Source organism: Carcharhinus amblyrhynchos, chromosome 26, assembly GCF_965287045.1.
Source record: "Carcharhinus amblyrhynchos chromosome 26, sCarAmb.v2.hapA, whole genome shotgun sequence".
In the NCBI taxonomy this organism is placed as follows: domain Eukaryota; kingdom Metazoa; phylum Chordata; class Chondrichthyes; order Carcharhiniformes; family Carcharhinidae; genus Carcharhinus; species Carcharhinus amblyrhynchos.
The window spans coordinates 29130799-29140448 of record NC_137349.1 but is presented as its reverse complement, the minus strand read 5'-3'; the positions used below and the strand labels follow the sequence as shown (position 1 = coordinate 29140448).

The 9650-nt window shown below is 45.0% G+C and overlaps 1 protein-coding gene across 1 annotated transcript in view; it reads left to right on the top strand.

Moving 5' to 3' along the window:
* Nucleotides 1–8531: 8531 nt before the first annotated feature.
* LOC145358565 (phospholipid-transporting ATPase ABCA1-like) overlaps nucleotides 8532–9650 on the top strand; it is a 172041-nt gene continuing 170922 nt past the window's right edge. Inside the window, 1 exon segment of the mRNA XM_080212727.1 lies at nucleotides 8532–8614. The gene's annotated coding sequence lies outside the window, so the exon portion shown is untranslated.

Here is a 9650-nt window from a genome sequence, read left to right as displayed (position 1 = left end):
GTGGGCAGTCAACATTTACAGCGTGGACCGAGTGGACTGAACAGAGTTGTGTTCCCTGATTGTGAATAGTTATTGAGGAGAAGCCTCAATACTGTTGTATCTAACAAAAGATAGTTGAAGCAAATATTGCTTTTTTTCATTCATTCGTGGGACATCACCGGCTGGCCAGCATATTGCCCATCCCTAGTTGCCCTTGAGAAGGTGGTGGTGAGCTGTCTTCTTCAATCGCTGCATCCATGTGCTGTGGATTGGCCCACAAAGCCGTCAGGGAGGGAATTTCAGGGTTTTGACCCAGCAACTGCAAAGGAATGGCAATACATTTCTAAATCAGGATGGTGAGTGGCTTGGAGGGGAACTGGCAGGTGATGGTGTTCCCATATACGCGCTGTCCTTGTCCACCTAGATGGAAGTGGTCGTGGGATTGGAAGGTCAAAGGATCTTTGGTGAATTGTTGCAGTGCATCTTGTAGATAGTACACACTGCTGCTACTGTGTGTCGTTGGTGGATGGAATGGATGTTTGTAGATGTGCCAATCAAGTGGACTGCTTTGTCCTGGATGGTGTCAAACTTCTTGACTGTTGGAGCTGCACCCATCCAGGGAAGTGGGGAGTATTCCATCACACTCCTGACTTGGGCCTTGTAGATTGTGGAAAGGCTTTGGGGAGTCAGAGGTGAGTTACTCGCTGCAGTATTCCTAGCTGGTCTTGAAGCTGCTTTGTTTGTGCGGTGAGTCCAGTTGAGCTTCTGATCAATGAGAACTCTAAGGATGCTGAAAGTGAGAGATTCAGTCATTGAATGTCAAGGGACGATGGTGAGAGTGTCTCTTATTGGTGATGGTCATTGCCTGGCATTTGTGTGGCATGAATGTTACTTGCCACTTGTCAGCCCAGATGCACTTCAGAGAAGGCCGGATATGCATGTGTAGGGTTAGGGAATAGAGTGACATCCTAAGTCAGTTCAGTGATGGAGGATAGAAGGAGGCTTCAGTGCAGCGGAAGTCTATCATGAACTGGTTGGGACAAATGGCCTGTTTTTGTGCCACATATTCCTTGAAAATTAATGTTTCAGTTATTTGAAAAAAAATTAGAGCTGGAGAAAGCAAGCTGTTTGACTGGGTGAGTGATTGGAGACAGGAGGTCATTGGGGCCTCCAGGAATCCTTTGCAGCAGGTTGGACAAATTTCACTCTGGAATGTTCTGACCTGCTGCCATTGAACTATCAGAGTGAGTGGGGGAAGTAGTAATAAAGGTTAACTCAAACAAATTCTGTGACTTGCTGGCACCCCACAGACAATTTAATCATTGGAAATTATGACTATCTTCTCAGCAGTTTTCAATCATCCCAGACCTCGTTTGGCGTGGGTGGCTGAAGGTCAGCATTGAATAGATGTGCTTAAATTGATAAGTGGAGTTATTGATTTCATTACAATGTGAGGAGGTAATGAACGTATAGATCGTGCTGTCATCACGTGATAATGGAGCTCACACTGTATTCTTCAGAGCTGTCATTAATGAATATTTCCTTTGCTCTTAAGTCTTTTCCTTACAATAAACCACATTGGATGGCCTGATCCTGTGTTTTAACTTACACTTCCTTTTCTTCCCCCAGGAAGTTTCAGAACAGTCAGAGCTCACAACCGAGGAATTTTTTATTCTTTCAAGGAATGTGGCCATCACTGGCTGGGCGAGTATTTATTGCCCATCCCTAATTGCCCTTGAGAAGTGAGCTGCTGTCTTGAACTGCTGCAGTCCCTGAGGTGTAGGTACACCCCTCTGTGCTGCCTGGGATGGAGTTCCAGGATTTTGACCCAGCGATAGTGAATGAAAGACGATATATTTTCAAATCAGGATAATGAGCAATTTGGAGGGTAACTTGCAGGCGGAGTGTTCCCATGTATCTACTGCCTTTGTCCTTCTAGATGGTAGTTGTTGTGTGTTTGGCAGGTGCTGAAAGGAACCTTGCAATGCATCTTTTGAATGGTACATATGGTTGCCACTATGTAGCAACGGCAGAGGGAGTGAATGTTTGCGGATGGGGTGCCAATCAAGCAGGCTGCTTTGTGCTGGATGGTCTCAAGCTTCCTGAATGCTGCTGGAACTGCACTCATCCAGTTCCATTGGAGTATTCCATTACACTTGTGACTTGTAGATTGTGAACAATCTTTGTGGAGTCAGGAGGTGAATTACTCACTGCACGATTCTTAGCCTCTGGCCTGCTGTTTAGCCATAGTATTTATATGGCCAGTCCAGTTATGTTTCTGGTCAATGGTAATCCCCGGAGTATTGATAGTGATGGATTCAGTGATGGTAACGTCATTGAACGTCAAGGGGCAACAGTTAGATTGATTTTAATCAGAAATGGTCATTGGCTGGCATTTGTGCAGCATGAATATTCTGTGCTACTTGTCAGACCAAGAGATTAGGAGATTAGCAAAAATAAATTGTCTTTACATAAATGTGGCAGTACAAATATTTCAGCAATTAATCAAATTCTTTGCTAGTGAAGCAAATAATAAAAATCAATGTGTGAAGTGGGAACAAACAAAACCAGCTGGTTCAGAGTTATGGTCATGTCAGCCAGCCAACAGCTGACTCTAAGTTTATTTTAATGCTGTCTCTGGGACATTGCAGGCACAAACTTTGCAACATGTAGGGCAGCACAGTGATACAGTGATTAACATTGCTGCCTCACAGTGCCACGGACCCTAGTTCAATTCCGGCCTTTGGTCACTGTCTGTGGCACATTCTCCCCATGTCTGCATGGGTTTTCTCCAGGTGCTCCAGTTTCCTCCCACAGTCCAAAGATGTGCAGGTTAGGTGGATTGGCCATGGTATGTACATACAGTTGCAGGGAGAGGACCTGGGTAAGATATTTTGTTATTGAGTTGGTGCACAGCTGATGGGTTGAATGGCCTTTTCTACTCTGGAGCGATTCTATGGATGGGAGTTTACAGCCTCACTCTAGTGAGATCAGAAAATCCTGCCCGAGGTCAATAGACATTTCTGTTGTCTGCCCCTCACCTGCTCTGATTCTGTGGCGGGCGGCGTGGTAGAATTCTGGCATATGTTTCTTCAAAATAGTGTGGCTGTATTTCAAATGTAACTTTGAAAGCAACTTGGAATAACTGGAGGACATGAAAAGTGCAAAGTGTCCGTTCCCTTTTCCTTTAGTCCACAGTAATGGTCACTGGAGTAAAAGTTTTGAACAGTAAAGGAAGTAAGGGTTATGGCGAGCGGGTGGAGCTGAGCCCACGAAAAGATCAGCCATGATCTTATTGAATGGCGGCGCAGGCTCAAGGAGCCAGATGGTCAACTCCTGCTCCTACCTCTTACGTAACTCAGGTCCTGATCACCACCATTATTGGAAACCAAAGGAAGATGCATACCCATAGTTTACAGCCAGCAAGTCTGTACCCGGCGAGTTACAACCACGGTCTGGGTTGATCTTAGAATTCTTGCTGTTTCAAATTAGACCATAGGACCATAAAATATAGGGGTAGGCTATTCAGCCCATCAAAGCTGCTCACTTCCTGTGAGGTGAGTCTCTGTTCACTCAATAAGGGAGTTTGTACTCCATAGAGCCCAAGGGGTGATCTACCCACCATCCTCCATGTCCTTTGTGGCAGTCATTAAAGCAAAACAACTTCTCATTCAAGGAACTGATCAATACGCATTGGAAAAAATGGTGTTCATTCAAATATCATGTGACCCTTTGAAAAAAATGCTCCAATTAATCTCCTTCGTTCTGTTAAGCTGCCGTGTGATACTGCAATGAGGTCAGACTCAGCTTGCCGAGCGTTACATAGAAGGTACAGCACAGACCCGGGTCAGTAGGACTAGGGGGCACAGCCTCAAGATAAAGGGGAGGCGGTTTAGAACGGAGTTGAGGAGGAACTTCTTCACTCAAAGGGTGGTGAATCTCTGGAATTCTCTGCCCGTTGAAGTGGTGGAGGCTGCCTCGCTAAATATTTTTAAGAAGCGGGTTGATGGGTTCTTGATAAGAGAGGGGATTAAGGGTTATGGGGAGAGGGCGGGAAAGTGGAACTGAGCCACGACAGATCAGCCATGATCTTACTGAATGGCGGGGCAGGCTCGAAGGGCTAGATGGCCTACTCCTGCTCCTATTTCTTATGTTCTTATGTTCTTATGTTCATTCGCTCCATCAGCCAATGTCACCTTCCATGTTCCATTCAAGCTTCGGAACTAACAGAGAAAAAAAGAGAGCCAAATGAAGGAACAGTTTGGAATTTTAGAGCTCTTTTCAAACTCCTAAAACACTTCCCAGCAAACAAGTTACTTTTAAAGCGCGCACAGCAAGTAAACAGGGCATCCAATTCTGCACGGCAAGATTCCACAAACAGTTAAGAAATAAAGACCAGTTTTTACTTGTTTAGTCAGGAAATTGGAAGAATCTCCGTTGCACATTTTTTTTTCAAAAAAGCATATTTTATTCATAAAATAAAAGGGCGGCATGGTAGCACAATGGTTAGCACTGCTGCCTCATAGCGCCAGGGACCCGGGTTTAATTCCGGCTTGGGTCCCTGCCTGTGTGGAGTCTGCATGTTCTCCCCGTGTCTGCGTGCGTTTCCTCCGGGCGCCCCGGTTTCCTCCCACACACCAAAGATGAGCGGGTTAGGTGGATTGGCCATGCTAAATTGACCCTAGTATTAAGGGGGATTAGCAGGGTAAATATGTGGGGTTACAGCAATAAGACCTGGGTGGGATTATGATCAGTGCAGGCTCGATGGGCCGACTGGCCTCCTTCTGTACTATCGGGATTCTACATATAAATGTATGTTACATAACATTTCAAAGTTAACTTTACACGAAGTGCAAAGGAGATCCATTACTTTCAGTACAATATGTGACTCCCTGGAGTGTCACAAATACAACATATATTTACAATAAAGGTTAAAAAATATTCATTCTTTGCCAAATATGCAGCTCAAGGGGTTTAAAGAGTACTTTAGATCTTTGACATCCACCTGATTTGATTTGATTTATTATTTTCACATGTTTTAGTGTACAGTTAAAAATATTGTTTCTTGCACTAATAACAGAGCATACCATTCATAGAGAAGGAAACAAGAGAATGCAGAATGTAGTTTAACAGTCATAGCTAAGGTGTAGAGAAAGATCAACTTCGTGCAAGGTAGATCCATTCAAAAGTCTGATGGCAGCAGGGAAGAAGCTGTTCTTGGTATGTGGCCTCTGTATCTTTTTTACTGACGGAAGAAGATAAAAGGGAGCATGTCCGCGGTGCATGGAGTTCTTAATTATGCTGGCTGCTTTGCTGAGGCAGCGGGAAGTGTAGACAGAGTCAATGGATGGGAGGCTGATTTGCGTGATGGATTGGGCTACATTCATGACCTTTTTAGTTCCTTGCAGTCTGGGGCAGAGCAGGAGCCATACCAAGTTGTGATACAACTAATAAGAATGCATTCTATAGTGCATCTGTAAAAGTTGATGAGAGTTGTAGCTGACGTGCCAAATTTACTTAGCCTCCGAGAAAGTAGAGGCATTGGTGGGCTTTCTTAATTATAGTGAACAACCAGATGGGGCTTTGGTTTCACACCTTACTGATAATAAAGCGCCTTTGACAAGATAACACAATCAAAGTAATGCAATGAAACATCTGAAAAGAAAGACTCACTCTTATACAGCAATTTTCACAAATTCAGATTGTCCTTGGTTTAACATCTCATTTGAAAGACTGCAGCTCTGCCAGTACAGCACACGCTCAGGACCACACTGCAGTGTTAGCCTAGGTTTTGTGCTCACTCCCTGGAAGGGGGACCTGGCTTTAACGTAATAATGCTGTCATTCAGTGTAAAGTTTTGGGAGAGAGTCAACTTTACTGTGACATATTGATGTCCCAGGGGGTTTGACAGGGTAGATGCTGAGAGGTTGTTTATCCTTGTGGGAGAGTCTGGGACCAGAGGACATAATCTCAGGGTAATGGGTTGCCCGGTTAAGACTGTGATGAGGAGGAATTTCTTCTCACAGAGAATAGTGAAGCTGTGGAATTCTTTATCACAGAGGACCTTGGAGGTGGTGCATTAAGCATGTTCAAGGCTGAGATAGACGGATGTTTAATCAGTAAGGGAATCACGGGTAATGGGGAAAAGATGAGAAAGTGGAATTGAGGATTATATCAGATCTGTCATGATCTCATTGAATGACTAAGCAGACTCGATGGGCTGAATGGCCTACTTCTGCTCCTATGTCTTATGGTTTGATCTGAAACAGCAAGAATACTAAGGTCAAAATATTTTAAAAAGTAAACCTATTATAATTGTTTTTGTCTGCCTGCATTTTTGGAGTAGTCAGTGGGTTAATTTAGTGGATGGAGCCTGATGTATGCACTATCGTTACTGGACTCTGTCTCTTCTTTGCACCCAGGAACTGGGTTCCTGGCTCTCACTGCTCTCCAGCCTCAGTTACTGTGGCCCTGGCCCAGCCTCCCACTGATAGCTCCAGATGATGATGGGGAGAGGGTGGAATGGCATGGCAGCGGGAATGACATGGGGCCAGAATTGCCTGAAAGGGAGGGAAAAGGTGAATGGCAATGGGGGTGGGGAGCAGCTGGGGAGGGGCAGCTGGCAGCATGGGTTGATGGGAGAGGTGCAGATTTGGGAGCATACCATGCAAGGGGCAGGAAGGGGGAAAGAGTGGGGTAGCATGGGCGAATGGCATGGGAGGAAGAGATGGGGATGTTACCGCAGTACAGTGACACAGTGGTTAGCACTGCTGTCTCACAGCACTAGGGACCCAGATTTGATTCCCGGCTTGGGTCTTTGTGGAGTTTGCACATTATCCCTGTGTCTGCGTGGCTTTCCTCCAGGTGCTCTGGTTTCCTCTCACAGTCCAAAGATGTGTGAGTTGGATGGATTAGCCATGCTAAATTGCCCCTTAATATTAGAGGGACTAGCTAGGCTAAATGCATTTGGTGATGGGGATAGGGTCTGGGTGGGATTGTGGTCAGGGCAGACTTGATGGGCCAGATGGCCTCTTTCTGCACTGTAGGATTCTATGATTTTATGATTTGGTTTAATGGCATTAACATTGTTGAGCAGGTGATGTGTACTTGTACACCTATAAGTGGGGATAGCTGGAACACTGGGGGGCAGGTGGGAAAGTGTTGACTGTGAACTAAGTCAATCAACTCTCTCCAGGAAAGAAAGTAGCCGTGTCTTAGTTTTAGCTTCACCAACTGATGTGAATCTGATTAACAGAGGAGGCAAATAGTGAGGGACAGGTGGGGGGCTATGTTATAAGGAGAGGCTGAATGGACTGGGACTTTTCTCTCTGGAGTGTAGGAGGCTGAGGGGTGACCTAATAGAGGTCTATAAAATAATGAGGGGCATAAACAAGGTAGATAGTCAATATCTTTTCCCAAAGGTAGGGGAGTCTAAAACTGGACGGCATAGGTTTAAGGTGAGAGGGAAAAGATACAAAAGTGCCAAGAGGGAGGGTGAGTGCCTAGAACAAGTTGGCAGAGGTAGTAGTAGAGGCAGGTACAATTTTTATTTTTAGAAAGCATTTAGATTACTACATGGGTATGATGGGTATAGAGGGATATGGGCCAAATGTGGGCAATTGGGAATAACTTAGGGGTTTACAAAAAGGGCACCATGGACAAGTTGGGCCGAAGGGCCTACTTCCATGCTGTAAACCTCTATGACTCTATGAGGGGAATAGTATGGAAGAGAGAGCGTGAGGATAGCTAGGGTCTCTATGTATACTTCCCACTGCCTCAGAAAAGCAGCCAGCATATTCAAGGACCACATGCACTCCAGACGTACTCCCTTCAACCTTCTGTCGGGAAAAAGATGCAAAAGTCTGAAAACACATATCAATCAACTCGAGAACAGCTTCTTCCCTGCTGCCGTCAGACTTTTGAATGGTCCTATCACATAGTAAGCTGATCTTTCTCTACACCCTATCTGTAACTGCAACACGGTCGCACCCTATCATTTCCCTCCCCTATGTACTCTATGTTTTGTCTGTACAGCGCACAACTTTTCACTGTATTCCAATACATGTGGCAATAATCAAAACCAAATAACATGGGAGAGAGAAAAATGTGAGGGGTGGTACGGGGATGGCATAGGACAGAGAGAGGGGTTGAATGGGAATGGGTGATATGGAAATAAGTGACATGGGAAGGGATGGAGATGTTGGAGGTAGATGAGGTGGGATAGGGATTTAAAGAGGTACTCTTGTAATAAGGACACTAACTGCAGCACAAACATTCTGGAAATGTATTTCCTCTTTCTCCAGCCTTACTGAGTTTGGGGCTGAACCCCCAACTCAACTGATGCTCCCCAAGACTGCTTGGATATTGTCCAATCAGAGGGAGGCTTGAGTGTTGCAGTGTTGAGCCAATGCCGGTGATTGACGGGCGAAGTGGCCAATGGAAGCGGGGATGGGCGGGCGGGGCTGGGCCAATAGGAGTGTGGCAGTGGGGCGGGACTTGGGGGAAGCTCGGGTTAGTGCGAGAGAGGGAGCGCAGCTGGAGGGAGAGAGAGAGAGAGGCAGCAGCCAGGAGCAGAGTTAAATGCCTCAGCAGCACAGGATGGAGGCAGGGATAGCCGGGTGCTGAAACAGGACAGGTACAAATTGTGTGTTTGATAACAGCCTGGAAAGATCTCAGTGAAGCTGCTTTTAAATAATTAACAGGCAGTGCAGAAAGGGCTGGGGAGAGATGCTGTCAGCCTCCAGCCTGCTTCAGATATTGTTGCATTAGATTTTATTACAGCCGCATGCACATGGAGAGGATTTGTCCTTGCCTTTCAAATGAATTAACATCCGTTTATGCTTCGTGTTAAACTATCTATTTTGGATGTAATTCCTAAATATTATGGAAAAACTTGAATTTCCTCGGTATTAAAGTCTGTATTTTTTTAAAGCAAAATACATCTTCTGTTCTGAACAGGTATTTGTAATTCTAAATGTTAAATTTATTTTTCTAGATTACTGAGTTGCATCTTTACTTAGTGTGCATATTTTATGTTGCCTTAATATAAATAATTTGTTATTAAATAATGCACACTTCTAAATAGAAATTCATTTGGACTTGTACATGTTTCAAAAGTTTCTTACTGTGTGTATCACTCTGTGTTAATATTTGTTGTTTTTTTAATTTGCTTTCCCCCTATTTGGTGGTTGTGTTTTGGCCAGCCTGCCACAATCAACTTTGAATTGTGGTAGTGTCAAGTGTCTCTTCAAATCGTTGGTAAAGTCAAGGAGCATAGCATCCATGTTGATGTTGGTCAGTAAACAGGCATGTGAAGAGAGAAGGTGCCACCCAGCTTTGATCCTTGGTCATTGTGCAGTTAGCTGATGTTACCTGAGAGAACAGTTGTGGGGTCTGATGTATGGCTTCAGTCCCCCTGGGATAAAATCTCATCAGGCACAAGTGCCGCTCCTGGAAGCGGACCAGTGACCTTTGCTGAAAGGTGCCTGTTTACAGATGTCACATTAAACGATGATGGGACTTGGCTGTGAGGCTTACAGCTTCCTCTGTCTGGGCTCACACACACGTGTGGATGGCCAATTAGATGGATCACTAGGTGATGCCTGTTCCTCAACGTGAGTTGGTGCCTTCTGGATAGGAGAGTAGAAAATGAGGTAGTTAAAAAGGGTGAG